Genomic DNA, 20,335 nt, shown 5'->3' with positions numbered 1-20,335 from the left:
AAGACAAGAGCCCATTGGCCTGGGCATCCCTTTGGATCCTTCCTTCCACTAGGACTGCATTGGGCTCCTTGGATGTGCAGAGTCAGCATTGTCCACAAAGTGGCAAAGCTTTATCACCTTAGGTCCTCATGCACTGGCTGCCTCTTCCTCTCTCCCACCTCTTCCTGGCATTCCCAATTTGTGCCTGCTGGTGGTCAGCATGAGCTGAACCCTCTCCCTCCCTCTCTCTCTCTCCCTTCCTCTCTCCCTGCAGAGTCTCTCCCTCCTCTCTCCCTCTCCCTTTCCCTCTCTTCTCTTCTCCATCCCTCCTCTCCCTCTCCCTCCTCTCTCCCTCACCCTTCTGTGTCCCTCTCCCTCCTCTCTCCCTCCTCTCTCTTCTTCCCCCTCCCTCCTCCTCTACTTCTCCCCTCCTTTCCCTCTCTTCACCCTCTCCCTCTCCTCCCCCTCTCCCTTCTGTGTCCCTCTCCCTCCTCTCTCCCTCCTCTCTCTTCCTTCCCCTCCCTCCCTTTTCCTCCCTCCTCAGTCCTACTCTCCCTCTCTTCCCCCTCTTGCTCTCTTCCCCGTCTCCCATCACCTGGAGCCCCCAGCCTTCTCCATTTCCACGGCTCTGCTGCTTCTGGTGCAGTATTGCCTCAGGAGCTTCCTTCAGGGGCTCGAGCAACATGACAAGAGCTAGTGTAGTTAGGACTGTAGTGGTAACTCCAACGTCTGGGCTGTCTCAGGGACGGTGTTAGAAAATTTTGCTTCTCCCGCCATATGGCCTTTGGTTTTGCTCCCTTCCTCGTTTGCGTCGACAAGCAGATTTTGAAACACTGAAACGTGCTACCGCCAAAAGCCCTGCACTTTACCCCAAGGGGGACCCTCCTGCCCCTTTCCGGTTGAAATCCTCCAGGCGCCCAGACCCATTCCTTTTAAATGAGGCCCTCCCACAATGCAACACTAACCCTTGCGGCCTTGGCATCACCCACGCGGCCTTCCTGGCACTTTAGGCGGTGTCCCTCGGGCACCTCAATGTTCACCCAAGGTGGGGACCGCCATGAGGCGTGGGACTGTCCCGAAGGACCTGGTGAGTACCGGAGAAAGGGCACGTGTGCTGCCAATGCTCGCTGCCATATCCCCTCGCAGGCAGGTAGTCCACTCGGTGACAGACACAGCAGGAACATGCAGCCAGTGGGGGGACCAAAGGCAGTGGAGCTGCCCAGCAGCCTCAGCTCCTCAGGAAGGTGGATAAAAGCAGACTCCGTGGGCCATTCTGCTGGAGCTCTGACATCCTTGGCAGTTAGAGCAGGAGGGAAGGAGGACACGAGAGTCACCCAAGGAAGGAGAAAGCAAAGATGGGAAGAGAGCCAGACAGAGAAGGGTGTGGCAGAGGAAAGTACAGCGGGAGCAAGTCCTACCAGCGGCTTTGACGAAAGACTACCCCGAGTCACTGTGTAGGCTACATGGCCTGCCCATTGGCATGCCACCGAGTCCGAATCCCGGACCTCCCTGGGGCTGTGTTAGTAGCTCTGTAGGCACCGTGGGGTGGCCAGGGACCTTGGCTCTTTGCTATTTTGAGGCCAGTTATGTGTGTGTGTTTCCTCTCTTTTGAGGAGAGTCCGGGCGCGGAGGGGGTGAGGGAGGCAGCCCCTGCATCCTGGATCCTGGTGGGCGGCCCCCTGACACCCTTCGCCACCGTAAATGCGGGAAGGCCATGGGCACAGCGATCTGGCGGTGGTTGGAGCACCAGGTAATGGCTCCAGGGCTTTCCTTCAGGGTCACTAAGAAAGGGCCGGGTGAGGCTTCCGGGGGTCAGGGGGTCACCCTCTTGAGCCGTTGCATTGGAATTCCCCAGTGCCAGCAGCCTGGTCCCCCTGGACGGCCGGGAAAGGAAACACGGGCTGTGTGATTTGAGGGACCTCCGGCTCATGGCCTGGCAGGTGATAGCCGGGAATAGACCAGGTTCCACATGCGGAGGCCACCCCGGAGGAGGAGGCACACAGGCCGGCTCCCTGGCTGGTGCCTTGGGGGCCGAGGGGCGGGGGTCTGGGCGGGCACACGCTCCGCCCTGTCATTGTCCCTACGCTCTGTGCCCAGCGGCCTGGGCGTGACTCAGGGCTCCGTGTCACAAAGGCCGCATGCGTGGCGTCGCGTCACCGTCGCCCCTTGGCCATCTGGTCCCTAGCTCTTCTGCGCATGCCTTCACCAGCCTCTGGCCTCTTGGAGGCCTCTGCTTCCCGCCTCCAGTTGGGGGCGCCAGAGCTCCACCTGCCGGCCGCGTGCGGGAGCCAGGTGCTGGCTCCTCCAGCTCCTTCCCTCCGCTGCTGGCTCTGCTCCCTCAGCACCAGCACCACATGGAGAGCGCGGCGGGCTCCGGGCAAGGCGGGGCTGCCCTGCCATCCTGGAGCAGCTTGTTCCTGGAGGGGGGGCCGTGAGGCGCCGGAGCCCTGCGCCCAGGCAGGCGCCTGGGGTGAGGCGGGGCCGCTGCAGGCCCTAGGTGCCGGGGGGATGGGCGCAGAGGCTGTGCTGGGTGCGGAGGCCCAGCAGGGCAGAGAGCAGGCTGGCCCCGGGGACGAGTTGCTGCTGGTGGTGGAGGATATCATGGCGGTGGTGGAGGTCGTGGCCGTGGAAGACCAGGAGGCGGTGCAAGCACAGCAGGACGAGCAGCTGCAGCAGCTGCAGCAGGGGAAGTCAGGGCTGGGTCCCGAGCCAGCCGGCGCCCCGCTTGCCGCGCTGGAGATGGTTCAGTTCGCGCTCAGCTCTGTGGATGCCCAAGCTACCAGGGCCTACTTGCGGCTCAAGCGCAGGATGAATCAGAAGCGGAGTTCTCACCTGGCTGGAAGAAGGGCCATCATCCAGCGCATCCCTGGCTTCTGGGCCCAGGCGGTATCTTTCCTCCTGCTGGGCTTGGGTTTGTCTGCGGTGGAGGACCACTGGGAGGAAGGGACCAGCAGAGGCTCTGCCAGGGGCAGGAGCGCTGGGGGAAAGGGTCCCCGGCCCCTCTCCACCCCCAGTGGGAGTGGGTCCCCCGTCCCCTGAGGCGCAGCACAGGGGCGTGGGCCTTGAAGGTGGGGGGAAGGCAAGGGCTGAGGCTTGTGGAGACCACGTCTGAGCAGAAGCTGTGGGCAAATGCTCTGGGACTGCAGGGAGCACTCCCAACACTCTCCCAGGTGTCATGGAGCACATGTCCACACCCTGCATGTCTAGTATAGTTCCACCCTTGGCTCGGAGCAGGTCCTGGAAGGAAACGTCCTGCCGGCTGCGTGGGGCATGCCCATTGAGAGGCAGGCCACCCCCTTCCCTGTCCTTCAGAGCCTGTGTTCTTTTCTAAAGAGTACAGTGCCCACCCACTGCTGCGTCCTCATGCGGCTTCCAGAGTCATTCAGCAGGCCGCCACGCTTCCCCATACATCAGAAACCCAGACACGCTGTATGCGGTGCTGCAAACTGTCTCCTCAGGCCCTACACAGCCAGGCTGCGGCCCCATGCCCAGGCGCCCCCCCACCCCCCGTTTGCTCCCTCCGTGTCTCTCCCCTCTATGTGCGTCCCACCCTCTCCCTCACTCCCCGCTGCCCTCACTCTGTGCCCCTTCCTCCTGTGTGGGTATCTCTGTCTCTGTCTCTCCTTTGCTTTCCCTCCCGTTGCCACCCAACCCCTTTCCCTCCCTCTCTCGCTGAACCTAACGGGCCCTCCCTTTGCCCTGTGGGTGTGCAGCCAGGCTAAGGGAGATGAGTGGCCCCTTTGTGGGCGCAGAAGGCCCCTCCAGGACACAGGCCTGCAGGCCAACACATAAGCAAACACAGCCCTGAGAGCGCGACCGACCACATCTGGACACCCAAAGCAGTCACTGCCTGCCTGCCAAACACACAGGCCAGGGTGACGACGGTGGAAGGGAGAACAGGCAGGCCCTTGACCTTGTCCTGCCGGGCGCAGACCCTTTCGGAGGCACTGGAAGCCAAGGCACCTGCTGGTATTGAGCAGCTGTGATGAAAGAGCAGGAGCTGAGTGGCTTGGGAGGGCAGCAGGGCCTGGTGGTTCTACACGTGCCCTGTTTGGGGCCCTTCCTCTCACCGGGAAGGGCTGGGTTGGTCCTGGCTCTCCTTCCATAGCGCTGAAGGCGAGGCTCCTTGACCCAAGGCAGATCCTGAATCACCCCCAGATATCAGCCGTGACGGGTGACCAGGACAAAGATGTGCTCAGCTACATGACCGATTTGGAGGTCAGCGCTGGGAGTGGGTGGCGGGGGTAGGACCACTGAGAGTGGAATTGGGCAGGAGAGGGCCCAGCAGTATTGTTCAGCGGCACATGCAGGGAGCATCTCGGGACCCGTGGAGGACAAGTCCCCTTCCCCTCGTCTTTCTTTTATGTTGCAGGTGGAGGAACTGGGCCGTCCCAAGGACCACAGCACGTTGATGTTTTTCTTTGGGAACAACCCCTACTTCCAGAACAAAGTGATCCTTAAGGAGTATCACCTTAGCATTCCCGGTAGGCGTGGGCTAGAGCTTCGAGGGTGCCGGGGGTGGGCCGGCGGGGGCAGGTGGGCACTCGGGAGGAGCAGGGGGTGTGTAGGGACTCAAGTGGAAGCCAGAGCCGGCACAGGAGGGAGAGAGGCTGAGAGGAGAGCGGGAGAGAGGGCGACAGGGTGTGGGTCCTAGGCAGTGCAGAGCCTCCCCTGAATTTTCCCTTCCTGCAGGATACAGGGCGACTCGGTCCACTCCAGTGCAGTGGTTCTGGGATGAAGAACGTGGAGCTCCCAGCCGAAGACTCGACTCCACCAGCCTTACCTTCTTCAAGTGGTTGTGCGACCCCAGCTGCCCAGGGTCTAACAAGATTGCCGAGGTGGGGCCGCTGAGGCCTTCATTAGCATTGGTGATGGCAATGGGGGCAGCCTGGGAAGGGGTCCCGGGCCCCGTGCTCACCTGGGCGGTTTCCCCTACCAGATCATCATCGAGGACCTGTGGCGCAATCCCTTGCGGTACTACCTGAGGCAGGGAGGCAGCCGAAGACACTGAGCAGACAGGAGGACCTGTCGGTGAGTAGCCGGGCCACTGCGTCCTGAAATATGTGTGGGAGGTGCCAGGGCACAGTCGGGTTTGGGACTCAGTTTGGAAACTGAGGCTCAGAGGACCCTGGGCCCCGGATCACCCAGGGAGCGGCTGGAGGGAGAGTAGGGACCCTGGCGAGGGAACTCAGGGCACACACCCAGGGCAGGGTGTCCACTGGGGCAAGTTCATCCGGTGAGCCAGGTGTGAGCCAGAAAGTCTCAGGTCGTTCGGGGGAAGCAAGGCTCCTCCACCCCATTTCTCTGAACACTCACCCATGACCGTCCGCCGGGTCCTCAGTTCTCCTGCTGGCTTTTCAGGTGGGGACAGTCTGCCAAATTTTGGGAGTGGGGCTCCCTTGTCCCGAGACGCTCCGACGTCCCTCCGTGTTACGGACCACCCCGTGGCCTCCCAGAGCCACACGGCTATTCTTGGCAATGGTACTAGGCCATCTGGAGGAGGGTGGTGAAGCCATAGAGGAGGAGGAAGCGGGATCCCACAAGGACAGGGCCCTCGGTCACCGCCGCCTTAGCGATCCTCGGCATGAGGCAGTGTCACGAACACCTCCCTTGTGCGTCCGTGTGTCGTGTGTTTGTGTGTGTGTGTCGCGGGCACGGCAGCTGTGCGGACGTGGACACCGCAGAGCATCAGAGTTGGACCAACGAGAAGCAGTGGAGGAGGCGTCCAGCGTTGTGAGAGACGGGTGGACGAGTCTACGTGGTGCTCTGCCCGCACAGGACAGACGTGGGGGAACAGATCTTCAGGGCCAGCTCTAGAGAGTGTCCAGCACCCAGATCGCCAGGGATGGCGGGCGAGTCATAAACAAGTTCAGAAGCCCTATGAGTCTGTGTGTGGATGTGTATGGGGGACCCAGCACACGGCCAGTAGGAGATCAGCCCTGGCCTGTGGGATTCCGTGTGTGCGGGGGATGTAAGGCACGGGGGCAGGGCAGGGCAGGGCTTGGTTGTGGAGAGACCACCGCTCTTGCTTGGCAGGTCAGGGAGGAGGACAGGAAGGGCACACCTCTCTACATGGGAGCCGTGTTCTTCAGGGCAGGGGAAGGGGCGTGCCGAGCGGGGCACTCGTGGCCCGGTGGCTCTGCTACCGCCCCGTTCACCCCGCTTGGAGAGCTTCTCCCTGTCCGCTTGCTCCTGGAAGCGTGCCCCGCATTGCTGTGATGCCGTCCCGTGCATGCTTCCTCCAGTCAGGATCACCGCAAAACCACGTGTCCCTGGAGGACTAAGGAGGCGTTTCCTCAGGGTCCCTCACGGTCCCTCCAGACCCACGTCCTGTCCCTCTGCACCACCCACCCACAGGCGTGCGTGCATGCGTGTGTGTATGCCTACCCACCCGTGTGTGCCTCTGGTTGGAGACTGTGTGTGTATTGTGTGTTTCTCATTTTACACAACACAGGTGCGTGTACTAGAGTGGTCAAGGGTGCATAACTCTGTGTCTGCCCACTTGTGTGCCTGTGTGAATTTTCTCTCTGTGTGTTTTTTTTTAAAGAACTTATTTATTTATTTAACCGACAGAGAGACAGCGAGAGCGGGAACACAGGCAGGGTGGTGGAGAGGTAGGAGCAGGCTCCCAGAGGACGAGCCTGATGTGGGGCTCGATCCGAGAACGCCGCGAGATCACCCTGAGCCGCAGGCAGACGCTTAATGACTGAGCCACCCAGGCGCCCCTGTCTCTTTGGGTTTTTGTATGCATGGATACCTGTGTGTCTATGTTTGTCTGTGTGTCTCTGTCAGCCAGATGGTTTGGGGAGAATTGTGTATGCTTCAACGCAGAAGTCCGTGTATGTTCATTGGGTGTGTTCCCCATGCCTGTGTGCAAGGCCCACTGTGAGGCCCACTGTGTATGCCTGGAAGAAAATGACCCTGGGTGTTTGTGTGTATTTGTTGTGTATGTGTGTGTTGTGGGACCACGTTTGTGAGCTTGCTATGGCGGTGCCGTGTGTACATGGCTCTGCCACAGACCTAGTGTGAGTGCTGTGTGTTTGAGTGTGTGTGTGTGTGTTTGTGTGAGGCTCATTGTGTATGCTTCTAAGAAAAAGATCATGGGTGTTTGTGTATGTTTTTTGTTTACGTGTGTACTGTGGGGGCCACGTTTGTGAGTTTGTATGGCAGTGCGCAATGATGATGCCTCTGCCACAGCCCTAGTGTGAGTGCTGTGTGTGTGTGTGTGTGTGTGTGCCCCTGTGTGGATGCCTGTAGGAAAAAAACCAAGGGTGTTGGTTTGTGTTGTTTATGTGTGTGTTGTGGGGCCACGTTTGTGACTTTGCTGTGGCGGTACCACGTGTGGATACCTCTGCCGGAGACCTAGTGTGAGTGCTGTATGTGCGTAGTGTGTGTGTGTGTGTGTGTGTTTGTGTGTGTGTGTCTGTGTTTGGGGGAAGCCCACTCTGTATGCCTGTAAGAAAAAGTGGATGGGTGTTTGTGTGTGTTTCTTGTGTATGTGTGTGTCGGTACCACGTTTGTGAGTATGTTAGGGCAGTGCCAAGTGTTGATGGCTCTGCTGGAGACCCAGTGTGAGTGCTGTGTTGTGAGTGTGACAATGTGTGTGTGTGTGTGTGTGTGTGTGTGTGTGAAGCCATCTCCATGTCGGAGAGACTGACACCATGTCCATGTGTGTGTTGTGCAAGCTTCCATGAGTACGCGTGAGTGCTCGTGTCTCCACGTGTTTGTAGCACATGCGTGAGAGGGGTGTGTGTGTGGACACCGTGCATGCCTGTGTGTCAAGAGTGTGTGTGTGTGTGTTGCATATTCCAGTGTCTGCATGAGCACACGCATGTCCCAGTGTGGTTGTAGGCCCTGTTTGGTGAAGGAGGGGGACCTCGAGGTTTCTAGCTCTGCTGACTAAGGAGAAAGGGGCCAGTGGCAGAGTGCAGCCATGTCCCTCCTGACACACAGGCGTCGTGGGCATTCCTTGGGTATTAAGGGGTGTGTCTACCCCTGGATGCCACACGCAGAGTGGCCAAGGGAAGCAGGGAGGGGTGGGAGCTGGCAGGCGTATGTCAAGCCACCTCCCATCTGTGCTGCCGGCACGGCCGGTCCCAGCTGTGGGAATCACCGTGAGGTTTCAGCATGTGCTACAGAGGGGCTAAGAACTTGTGCCCCAATTTGCGCTGTCAGCCAAGGGTCCCAAGGAGTAAGTAAGTCCCCACTGGCAGTACGTTTCTGCAGAGGAAAGAGTCCTCAGGGAGCGCTCCTCCTGGCCGAAGGGCTGTCCCGGTGTCCGATGAGCTCCATGTTGGGGCGGTCATCTCTGCCTCCTGTGGACCAGGTGCAGAAGAGGGAAAGGAGAGGAGGTGGACCCTCAAGGCCCATGTTTCCTGCCTCACTGAGGGCCACCTAGCTTGCTGCTCATGAGCCCACAGGGCCTTCCCAAATCAACAAGTCTCACCACCCCTGAGCTCGCTCCCACCACCAGCACGCCCCCAAGGACACACTTCCCCAGGTGACGTTCCCCACTACCTCTGCCACAACTGGGCGTAGGACCTCGCAACGAGGGCCCCAGCTCCATCTTCCTGTTGCCCATCAGTGGTCCCTGCGTGAGCCTTCCAGCGGGCCCTGGGCTGAAATGCTGACAGCTCAGCCTCTTTGGACTCTTGGCCTCACGTCCTTGGGGAACTCTCTTCCTTCCTGCCTGTGGGAGCAGCTAGCTGTAGGTAGAGGAGGGATTCGTTCTTCGGGCTCAGGAACCCCTGCTGGGCCCATGGCCCCATGTCCGGAACAGCACTAGGTGGCACGACTGTGTGGCAGTGTTGGGGATCTGAAGCTTGATACACTCCTCGGACACATAGAAGGGAGGTGGAGAGCCGCAATGCTGTGGGCCCAGGGAGGTTCCCTTGAGCCCCTGGAAAGGCTGTTCCCTCATACGCGTCTTCCCGGCTCCTTGAAACTTAATCGAGGAACAGCCTGGCAGCTCCCACGGTCCGGTCCCTAGGATTCTTCCCGTCCGCAGGGTGGAAGGGAAGTCCCAGGAAACCTGCTGGTCGCAGGGGGTCGGCCAGCATGCCTCAGGCCCAGATGTCCCCAGGAAGGGCCAGCCCACCGTGCCTGTTTTCCCTGGAACCTTCTGGGCCTCGTGGGCTTTCAGGAAGGACCTCCCTGCTCTAAAGGGGAGAGGAAAGGCTGGACGGTAGCCCTGAACCACGTGCCCTGTGCCGCCAGAGCACAGGCGCCGTGCTGCCTTGGCCATGTGGAAGTCCCGCCTTCCATGGAATGAGGTGGAGATGATTGGACGCATGCATCAGCTGCCAGGGAGTAAGCCTTACGTTGCCACGCCTTCTCCGGGGCGTGGCTCGTGCGGCACTTTGCCGGCTGCGAGGACTCAGGGGGTGTGGAAGAAGGCCTTACTTTTCGGTGAGACCTGGAGAGACTGGCTTGCATTGGCACCAAACCAACTGCCCCAAGCCTACTGTGCTGGCTCAGAAGCACACTCTGGGTGTCCTCTCACCACGTTTGCGAGCCAGCCCCGGGGCCGTGGTGTCCCGGCCTGATGTTCTGCTCACAGTCTGACCCGACGGGCATGGACGGGGCAAGGCTAGGAAGGGTACGTTCTCCTCTGCAGGCCAGATGAGCCGGGAACCCATTCCCATGGCATTCGCGGTGTTGGCAGAATGCAACGCAAGACGCTCTGTGTCTAGTAGGAAAGGCGTGTGCATTCCTGCTACGTGTGTCCTGGGTGCCGTCCTCAGCTCCTTGCCGCCTGGCCTCCCTAACAGCAGACAGACAGGTGGCTCCAGGCCAGCAGACGGCATCACCTGCCACCCTCTTAACAGGGTTCACCCAGACATCCTCTTCAGGGTCCCCTTTGCTCTATGCTCGTGGCTCCTCTAAGGGTCAGTTTCTCTGTCCTCCAGGGCAAACACACTGCGTGTCTGCTTGCGTGGTTGTTGGGTGAGTGTGCTGCTGTGGGACCCCGCTTGGGACCTTTTCCAGGGACACCTGACTGGGTGCCAGTCACAGAGGGGGACAGGGCTTTTATGCCCAGGGAAAAGAGCTGCTCAGAGGGGTGAATGCATCTTCTGTCCTGAAGTCCTTCTCCCCTAGAGACCGTGTGGCCAGCGAGGAGCCAGAGAAAGAGCACCTGAACACAAAGACTTAGAGGAAGACGGAAAGGTGAGGAAGAAGAAAGGACAGGCACACAGATGGAACCAGCACTCTTTGTCACTCTTCTCCTGAGTAGCAAAGGACATGGGCTGGAACAAACTGTGCCCACACTTTCCCCCCCACGCTGGCCTGGCAGACAGCATCGGGGCACCTGTGTCCTGGAATTGGCCTAGATTCTCCGGGGCATGGGCTGACGCTTTCCACACACACTGGTCCAGGGCTCTCGGGGGTGTGTACCGTGTCCTGAGTCCTAGAGGAGTCTATTCGGGTAGGCGAGGGACAGCCTGGCATTGCCTGGCTTCAAATACCAGGCGGAGGGCCCCCCGGGACGAAGCGGCGGGAGGGGTGAAGGTGGAGGTGTGTCCCGGAGGGACGGCAGGCGGGTTCCGCAGCTGGCTCCCTGAGTGGTGCCTGCAGCGCGAGGGGCGGGCCCCTGCGTGGCCACGCCCACCAGCCGTTACCTGATTGGACGCGGGGTTCTCCCTGGTCCTGGGCCAGCCCAGGACTCAGTCCCACCAAGGCCGCACACGTTCTACAGCGTCATCCTGGGGCGCCACAGCATGCCCGCTATCCCTTGTGCGCATGCGTTCAGCGGCCCATGGCCTCTGGGAGGACGCTGCCTCCCGCAGACGACTAGGGGCGGCGGAGCTCCACCTGCCCGACCGTTTGCGGGAGCCACGTGCTCTCACCTCCAGCTCCTCTCCGCTGCTGGCTCTGCTCGCTCACGACCAGGACCACATGGAGAGCGCGGCGGGCTCCGGGGAAGGCGGGGCTGCCCCGCCGTCCTGCACCACCTTGGTCCTGGAGGGGGGCCGTGAGGCGTCGGGGCCCCGCGCACAGGCAGGCGCCTGGGGGGAGGCAGGGCCGCTGCAGGCCCTAGGTGCCGCAGGGATGGGCGCAGAGGCTGTGGTGGGTGCTGAGGCCCAGCAGGGCAGAGAGCAATCCGGCCCCGGGGACGAGTTGGTGCTGGTGGTGGATATCATGGTAGCGCTTGACCCTGGTGTAGAGGAGGTTGAAGGGGAGCACAGTGTAGAGGAATCAGAGGAGGAGGAGGACAAGGAGGCTGAGCAGGAAGCCAAAGTTGCGGTGGAGTCTCAGGACACAGTCAAGTCTGAGGAAGAGGAGAAAGCTGAAGTGGTGGCACGGCCTGAAGAGGCTGAGGAAGGGGAGGCTGTTGAGGATGAGAAGGAGGACACTGAGGAGGGGGCTGTTGCGGAAGAGTCTGAGATATACCTCCAAGAGGTTACGGAGGTGGGGGAGGAAGCTGATGAGGGAAATGAGAAGTCCACGGAGAAAGAGCATGAGGAGGCGGAGAAGGCTGAGGAGGATTCTGTGGACGGAGCATCTGAGGCCAAGGAGGAGGAGGCTAAGAAGGAGGAGGACGCAGATGGTGAAGAGCAGGTGGCTGAGGAAGAGGAGGCCGAGGAGTGGGAGCAGCCTGAGGAAGGGGAGAAGGCTGAAGAGGCTGAGGAGGTGGCTGTGCAGGAGGAGGCCAGGGAGGAGGGCCAGAAGGAGGAAGAGGCGCAGGAGAAGCAGGAAGGGGAAGAACAGCCAGAGGCACGGCGGGGTCCATCCCTGTCCCCGCTCGAGGCTCTTGGGGCCCTGCAGTCTGAGCTGGAGCCCGTGAATAAGCAAGCCAGCAGGTCCTACTCTCGGCTCAAGCTCAAGTCATGTCAGAGGCGGCAGCGTCACCTGGAACACCGAAGCGCCATTATCCGGGGCATCCCTGGCTTCTGGGCCAAGGCTGTATCCTTCATGCTGTCACTGAGGGATTCCGATGTGTCTGGGCCAGTGCATGAGGAACGAGAGGGAGGGGGCTGTTGACTACCAACATGCATCATGGGGGGGAACCCCCCTCACGCCCCGCAGCATTGCAGAGGACACGCTCATGCCGTGGGGATCAAGACAGCCTGGAAATCCTGGTTCCGGTTGGACGTGGGGGCCGCAGGGTGCTCTGGGTGTCGCACGAGGCACTGAAACTCCGCTGGGCATCAAGGAGCACTGGTTCGGGTCAGAGTCAGAAATAGCAGCAGGGTCTCTTCACCCAAAACACATTCATACCAAGCACGGGTTCCCCTGGGTAGAATGCTGCAGGCAAGGGGTGGTGAGAGCCCACCCGGTCAGCCTGAGGCAGGAATGTGTGCTGTCCGGAAACGCGCTAGTTCTGCCTAGCCATCAGCACACGAGGATGAGCTGTGGAGGGGGTGTGGGGCGGGAGGGGTGTCTCTCAGGATGCCAGCTGCCTGTGTCCGTGCTGAGATATGTAGCACCACGGGGCGCCGTGGTCCTTGAGGCAGCCGGGGCGGAGGCAGTGGGACCCCGCGGCGGAGAGGGGAGACAGTGCCCGGTTGCTGTCCAGACTCGCTCTGTTGCTGTAGCTCTTTCATCTCCAGCCCTCGGAGCTCCTTGACCGAAAGCAGTTTGTGAACCACCCGCAGATGTCAGCCATGATCAGTGAGCAAGATGAAGGCATACTTGGCTACCTGACGGATTTGAAGGTCTGGCCCGGGAGACTGAGGCCGGGGTGGGGGACAGGAGAGGAGAGGGTGGCCAAAGTGAGTCCTCCCCCAAGTCAGGAGGGTCAAGGGCTGCTGGACAGAGCTTTCACCCCTCTGCCCCACTTTCCCGCCGGGCAGGTGGAGGAACTGCGGTTTCCCCGTGAGTGCCGCCAGATCCTGCTCTTCTTTCGCAAGAACTCCTACTTCCGGAATGAAGTGGTTGTGAAGGAGTATGTCGTCAGCGCTGCTGGTAAGAGGCCGCTGTCTGGATGGGCGGTGGCAGGTGGAGGAGGGCGGGTTGCCTTCCCCGACTCATTACCCAGCACCCTCTCACACACTCGTCTTCCTGCAGGGTACGGGCCATCTCATTCCCCTCCCATCCAGTGGCACCAGGATTTCGAACGAGAGGCCCACAGCCGCAGGCACCACAACAGCAGCCTTAACTTCTTCAACTGGTTCTCTGACCACAGCTTTGCCGGGGCTAGCAGGATAGCTGAGGTGGGGCCCTGTGACACACAGCGTAAATGACCTTGCTGGCTTCTCCAGCTGCTTGGGATGGACACCTGAGCCCCGCCCCCGTTTCTCCTGCCAGATCATCATGGACGACCTGTGGCCCAATCCCCTGCAGTATTATGTGAGCCAGAAGGCAGCAGGAGAGGGAACTGAGAGGACGACAGGTGAGGAGCCCAGGGCGTGGGCGCCGAGACGTGTGCTGTCGGGATCCCTGGGCCCTGGGCTACACAAAGGGAGACACTGAGGTTCACAGGAACACTCCGAGACAGCGACCCCGGGACAAAGCACGTCACCCTGACATGGAACGTGGGGAGGTGCAGTGCCAAACGGGTTGTGCCTGGGGAAGCTGAGGCAGGCGAGGCCACGCAGCGTCATGGAGCAGAGCCGGAGAAGCAAAGCCGGCTCAGCGGCCGCACTTGCGGCAACTGTCATTCTGTGGCCCGTGAACCCCAGCCTCAGGTCTGCGAGCAGCGCATTACAAGGGTGACCAGAGGCACCCTTGGCCCAAATGTCTGGGTGTCCTGGTGCAAAGCCGCACCCCGCCTTCCCGTCCCTTCTCTGTGTTGATCACCACAGTTGTCCCCTTAAATTCCGGAGGCATCTCCTTTGCCAAGCCCACTGGCCCGCGGGCAGTCATGAAGGAGCACGCTCGTTAATACGTGGCTGGAGGAAACCTAAAGGGATCACAGTCGGGGGCAGGGGCTTGGCCAGGGGAGAATGAACGCCATTCCCGACGAGAACCTTGAAACCCTCAAGCAACCTTAAGTATGGCCCAGTGAAGATACCCACTGCTCTCCTCCTGTGTCCATGTGCACGTGTGTCCCCGCGTGCGTGCTTGTGCGTGTGCGTGTGCGTGTGTGTGCCATCTCGTCTAGGGAGCTTCATGATGTTGAAGTGAGGATGAGGACCATCGCACTTGACGGAAAGCAGTCCGGAAACTTCAGAAGGAGCCGAAGGGTCAACCCGCTTCCTCTCTGCAGGAAATAACTGAAGACAGGTGCCGGGGTGAAACACGGCCTGTTGAGGCCCCGGGAGCCCTGGAGAAATATCGAAATGTAAATAAACAACGTCAAGTGTGTTTCCGTGTGTGTGTGTGTGTGTGTGTGTGTGTGTGCTCTGGCACATGCACTCTTCCTCCTGGAAGGGGCTCCAGGGGACTGACTGAACACAGCGGCTGCATGTCAGTGTTTTCTTTCTGCGCCTGGGCTTCCCCAGTCTGTGGATCGGCCTGTCCTGTAGGCTTGCCCACAGGGCTAGGACACGCATGGTCTGGGACTGCATCCCAGGGGGCAGAGGTACCGTTCCCCCAGGCCCAATGGGGCTGGGCAGGGAGAAGATCTGATCGAAAGGCCAGCCAACCGGGGCTCATCTCTTCCCTGGGGAAATGAGGGAGTTCAAGGAAAGGGAATAACGAGCCAGGGACAAACACGTCCAGTAGCCAGGTTAGGTGGACGCCGATGGTGGCCTCCAGGGATGCTCCCTGGTGGATGGCCTCAGACACACCCACCGCACATTCCATGGGGGGAGGACTCAAGGTCCATGACTCTGTCGAACCCAGTGCCACTGCTCTCCCCAGGTCTAGGAACGCACACAGCCTCCTGCTGACACAGTCAGGCTCTGAGGACCAACAACCACGTTAAGGAGTGAGGGCAAGGCTGTATGGAGGGACTGTGGGAGAGGGGACAGAGGGAGCTGGGAGGGTAGGAAACATGACCCTCTCGTTCCGGCACAAGGACCCAGGAGAAAGGAGAAATTGCAGGGGGACACACACGCACGCACGCTCACACACAGTGGTGCACAGACACTGTGTCCTCACATACACACTCAAACAGCCGCACCCACAAGCTGACACACACACTCACTCAGGTGCACCCTCAGTCACCCACCCCCACACACACTCCACTCCCTCACATGTCCTGGCACACACAAGCTCACACAGCCACGCTCTGCGGGCATCTCTAGTGCCCTGACTCCCTAGGGCCCTCGTTTGGGCTCCCCCAGACGACAAAGAGGCGGAGGCGTGCGGGAGGGGTGGTATGGTTCCTCAGGACTGGCAAGGCCCAGTCCACGCAGCGATGTGCTGTCTGTCCCATGACCACTGTGGTGCTGAGATTCCTGTTTCCACATGGGCTTAAGGCGTTTGCCCAAGGCCCTCTCTCCGCTGAAGACCCCACAAGGTAAGCACCACCAAGAGGCACGAATCACTGGTCCCTGTCACAAGCTGAGGCAGTTAGTCTCCAGGTGTCAGCCCACAAGACCCTTCCACACGTGAACAATAACCCCATAGGTAGACAGGGGCAGGATCAAAGCCGTGATTGCAACACCTTATCAGGGATTGCACAGGGCCCCACACTCCAGGTTGGAAAGAGCTTATCCAACTCCCTAAACTTTTGTTTTGTACATTACCATGGCTTCCAAGATCCTGAAACTTTATTTAAACTTATTTATTTATTTATTTAAACTTATTTATTTATTTATTTATTTATTTATTTATTTATCTGACAGAGAGAGAGAGAGAGCACAAGCAGGGAAACAGCCGAGGGAGAGGGAGAGGCAGGCTTCCCGACGAGCAGGGAGCCCGAAGCGGGGCTCGATCCCAGGAGCCTGGCTGCAGGACCTGAGCCGAAGGCAGACGCTTAAGCGCCTAGCCACCCAGGCGCCCCAAACCCCCTAAACTTGAACAGGAACGCAGCAACCCTTTGGGGGAGCTCTGTACACTTGCTGAATAAACTTTGCCCTGCTGCCCACCACTCCTCTTCTGGACTACATCTCCTTTCCACGACGCGGCATGACCGAGAACCCGGGCACTGAGGGACCCACAGTCCTGGATCCCAGACTGCTGTCTCATCGGAGAGGACCACATCAGGAGTTCACTAGCGTTCTGGTTCCATGGCTCTGAACCACTTGTGTGTCCCTGGCCCTTCTGGATCTTCGTGTTCTTGTCTGTGTAAAGCGTCCCTCTTTGCCCGTGTTAGTCTGTCTTCCCGAACATGCCTTGGCGTGTCTTGGCCTGGCTGTGCCTGTGCCGTCAGGTCTCCCATCTCGCATCCGTGCTGAGCCCAGATAGGCAGAGCTGTGCCTCTAGGAGTGCTTTGGGCTTTGCGAGTCTCTGCTTGGCTACAGCTGCCGGGCTGTTGGCCTGCCAATGGGTTTCCGTAAGGGTTCCTGTCTCTGAGTCTGTCCACCTGGGAATTGGACCCCGTTTCATCCATTTCGGGGTCAGAATCCTCTCCTCCTCCGACGGCGGTGCGTTAGGAATCTTTGGTGAGTCCCGAGAAGTCCTTCACTTCCTGTACCGTAGGGTGGCGCAGTGACGCCTCCTTGGAAACAGAGGAAGGGCCAAGCTCCTCCTGCCGGGCAGCGAGGGGCTCACCAAAGGGTCCTCAGCCGCCCCGCTTAGGGCCGAAGGTCACTCATCATTCTCCCTTTTCCCGCTTTCAACTACTTTGTGGCCTCAGTCTCTTGCAGAGTGCATAGATGTGGGCAGGTTTTCAAAGGCAGAACGTCCTGCTGCCGTCCCCATCTTGCTGTGTTGCCGCGTAGCCTGCTCCTGAGCAGGACCGACTGACGTCCGCCACTGTGGTACTTGGTTTCTGTGTAGCCCATGCCCCTTTCCATCCTCGATTCCTGCGTTACGTCCTTCTTTGCTGTCCGCTTCGTGTGTCTGGGAGACAGGCGGACATCTCTGGCACCACTGGATCGAGCTCCGCTAGGCCTCCGAGACCTTGTGCGTGAGCGAGGTACCCAAGGCACCATCAGGGACATGCGGGGACCTCCAAGAGGTCCTTCCTGCCCCTTCGTTCTGAAATTCCTCTGCAAACGCTTGGCTGATCCCAACGCTAGGGACGCAGCCAATATTGCCACCTGCCGGCCCGGGGCACCTTGGGTCGGTAGAACTCCTGCGCCGGGCGGAACTCAGTGTTGACACCCTTGAGCCCTCCCCGACCCCGTTCACCCCGTCACCACTGCTCTACCCTGGGGTTGCTTGCCCGCCTCTGGCTCTGTTAGCTTCCTACACATGGGTGCTCCCACCCATAGGCTTCCTCCTGGGAAGGGGCTGGCTTCCTCCACGGTAGACAGTGCTTTACCGATTCTACGCTGAACGCCCCTTCTTGGGGGCCCTCCCCACTCACAGTTGCAGGGAACACCCCAGCCTGGGGGAACCCAGGTTTGCCCATACGTGGACTTGGTTGACGTAGTGGGCGAGGGGCCTGCTCCCGGGTGGGTGTCGTGCCTCCACTTCACGTTCTCACAGCTTACAAGACCCAGCTCTGTGCATGCTGAGCCGACGATCCTACACGTGCCCCTGCTTGGATGCACTTGTCCTCCAGGCCACACAGGCAACGCAGCGTGGTTCCATAGGCAAATCCTGCTCTCCTGTTTCCTCTGCGAGTACTTTACGGGGATGCCTTGTATCTCAGGCTAGCCCTTTGACTTAAGGGTCTAGTGACCGGCTTCCTTTCAGCGGGTAGGACTCTGCTTATCTTAGAGCCACACACCCCCACCGCCACCCCACGGCCCTCTCCCTACCACCCTAGGCTCATCCTCTCACTCCTTCTCCTGATGCCTGGTGCATATTTTCTCGGGCGTCCTTGGCGACCATAACCTTTACGTTACACTCTTTTTCCCTGAACGTGTTGAAGGTTATCACCCACTGCCTTCTGGCCACCGTCCATCCTAAGGGGAAGCTGGCTCTTCCTCCCACTGAGGAACCCCGGGGTGTGATGGGTCAGTCCCGCCTCTGTGGGCTGCCGAGAGGCCTGTCCTTGCCTTTGCACCAAAGACAAGAGCCCATTGGCCTGGGCATCCCTTTGGATCCTTCCTTCCACTAGGACTGCATTGGGCTCCTTGGATGTGCAGAGTCAGCATTGTCCACAAAGTGGCAAAGCTTTATCACCTTAGGTCCTCATGCACTGGCTGCCTCTTCCTCTCTCCCACCTCTTCCTGGCATTCCCAATTTGTGCCTGCTGGTGGTCAGCATGAGCTGAACCCTCTCCCTCCCTCTCTCTCTCTCCCTTCCTCTCTCCCTGCAGAGTCTCTCCCTCCTCTCTCCCTCTCCCTTTCCCTCTCTTCTCTTCTCCATCCCTCCTCTCCCTCTCCCTCCTCTCTCCCTCACCCTTCTGTGTCCCTCTCCCTCCTCTCTCCCTCCTCTCTCTTCTTCCCCCTCCCTCCTCCTCTACTTCTCCCCTCCTTTCCCTCTCTTCACCCTCTCCCTCTCCTCCCCCTCTCCCTTCTGTGTCCCTCTCCCTCCTCTCTCCCTCCTCTCTCTTCCTTCCCCTCCCTCCCTTTTCCTCCCTCCTCAGTCCTACTCTCCCTCTCTTCCCCCTCTTGCTCTCTTCCCCGTCTCCCATCACCTGGAGCCCCCAGCCTTCTCCATTTCCACGGCTCTGCTGCTTCTGGTGCAGTATTGCCTCAGGAGCTTCCTTCAGGGGCTCGAGCAACATGACAAGAGCTAGTGTAGTTAGGACTGTAGTGGTAACTCCAACGTCTGGGCTGTCTCAGGGACGGTGTTAGAAAATTTTGCTTCTCCCGCCATATGGCCTTTGGTTTTGCTCCCTTCCTCGTTTGCGTCGACAAGCAGATTTTGAAACACTGAAACGTGCTACCGCCAAAAGCCCTGCACTTTACCCCAAGGGGGACCCTCCTGCCCCTTTCCGGTTGAAATCCTCCAGGCGCCCAGACCCATTCCTTTTAAATGAGGCCCTCCCACAATGCAACACTAACCCTTGCGGCCTTGGCATCACCCACGCGGCCTTCCTGGCACTTTAGGCGGTGTCCCTCGGGCACCTCAATGTTCACCCAAGGTGGGGACCGCCATGAGGCGTGGGACTGTCCCGAAGGACCTGGTGAGTACCGGAGAAAGGGCACGTGTGCTGCCAATGCTCGCTGCCATATCCCCTCGCAGGCAGGTAGTCCACTCGGTGACAGACACAGCAGGAACATGCAGCCAGTGGGGGGACCAAAGGCAGTGGAGCTGCCCAGCAGCCTCAGCTCCTCAGGAAGGTGGATAAAAGCAGACTCCGTGGGCCATTCTGCTGGAGCTCTGACATCCTTGGCAGTTAGAGCAGGAGGGAAGGAGGACACGAGAGTCACCCAAGGAAGGAGAAAGCAAAGATGGGAAGAGAGCCAGACAGAGAAGGGTGTGGCAGAGGAAAGTACAGCGGGAGCAAGTCCTACCAGCGGCTTTGACGAAAGACTACCCCGAGTCACTGTGTAGGCTACATGGCCTGCCCATTGGCATGCCACCGAGTCCGAATCCCGGACCTCCCTGGGGCTGTGTTAGTAGCTCTGTAGGCACCGTGGGGTGGCCAGGGACCTTGGCTCTTTGCTATTTTGAGGCCAGTTATGTGTGTGTGTTTCCTCTCTTTTGAGGAGAGTCCGGGCGCGGAGGGGGTGAGGGAGGCAGCCCCTGCATCCTGGATCCTGGTGGGCGGCCCCCTGACACCCTTCGCCACCGTAAATGCGGGAAGGCCATGGGCACAGCGATCTGGCGGTGGTTGGAGCACCAGGTAATGGCTCCAGGGCTTTCCTTCAGGGTCACTAAGAAAGGGCCGGGTGAGGCTTCCGGGGGTCAGGGGGTCACCCTCTTGAGCCGTTGCATTGGAATTCCCCAGTGCCAGCAGCCTGGTCCCCCTGGACGGCCGGGAAAGGAAACACGGGCTGTGTGATTTGAGGGACCTCCGGCTCATGGCCTGGCAGGTGATAGCCGGGAATAGACCAGGTTCCACATGCGGAGGCCACCCCGGAGGAGGAGGCACACAGGCCGGCTCCCTGGCTGGTGCCTTGGGGGCCGAGGGGCGGGGGTCTGGGCGGGCACACGCTCCGCCCTGTCATTGTCCCTACGCTCTGTGCCCAGCGGCCTGGGCGTGACTCAGGGCTCCGTGTCACAAAGGCCGCATGCGTGGCGTCGCGTCACCGTCGCCCCTTGGCCATCTGGTCCCTAGCTCTTCTGCGCATGCCTTCACCAGCCTCCGGCCTCTTGGAGGCCTCTGCTTCCCGCCTCCAGTTGGGGGCGCCAGAGCTCCACCTGCCGGCCGCGTGCGGGAGCCAGGTGCTGGCTCCTCCAGCTCCTTCCCTCCGCTGCTGGCTCTGCTCCCTCAGCACCAGCACCACATGGAGAGCGCGGCGGGCTCCGGGCAAGGCGGGGCTGCCCTGCCATCCTGGAGCAGCTTGTTCCTGGAGGGGGG

The sequence above is a fragment of the Ursus arctos genome, chromosome Y (assembly GCF_023065955.2).
Source record: "Ursus arctos isolate Adak ecotype North America chromosome Y, UrsArc2.0, whole genome shotgun sequence".
NCBI classification, from domain to species: Eukaryota; Metazoa; Chordata; class Mammalia; order Carnivora; family Ursidae; genus Ursus; species Ursus arctos.
The sequence above is the reverse complement of the archived record's forward strand: the minus strand, read 5'-3'. Positions refer to the sequence as shown.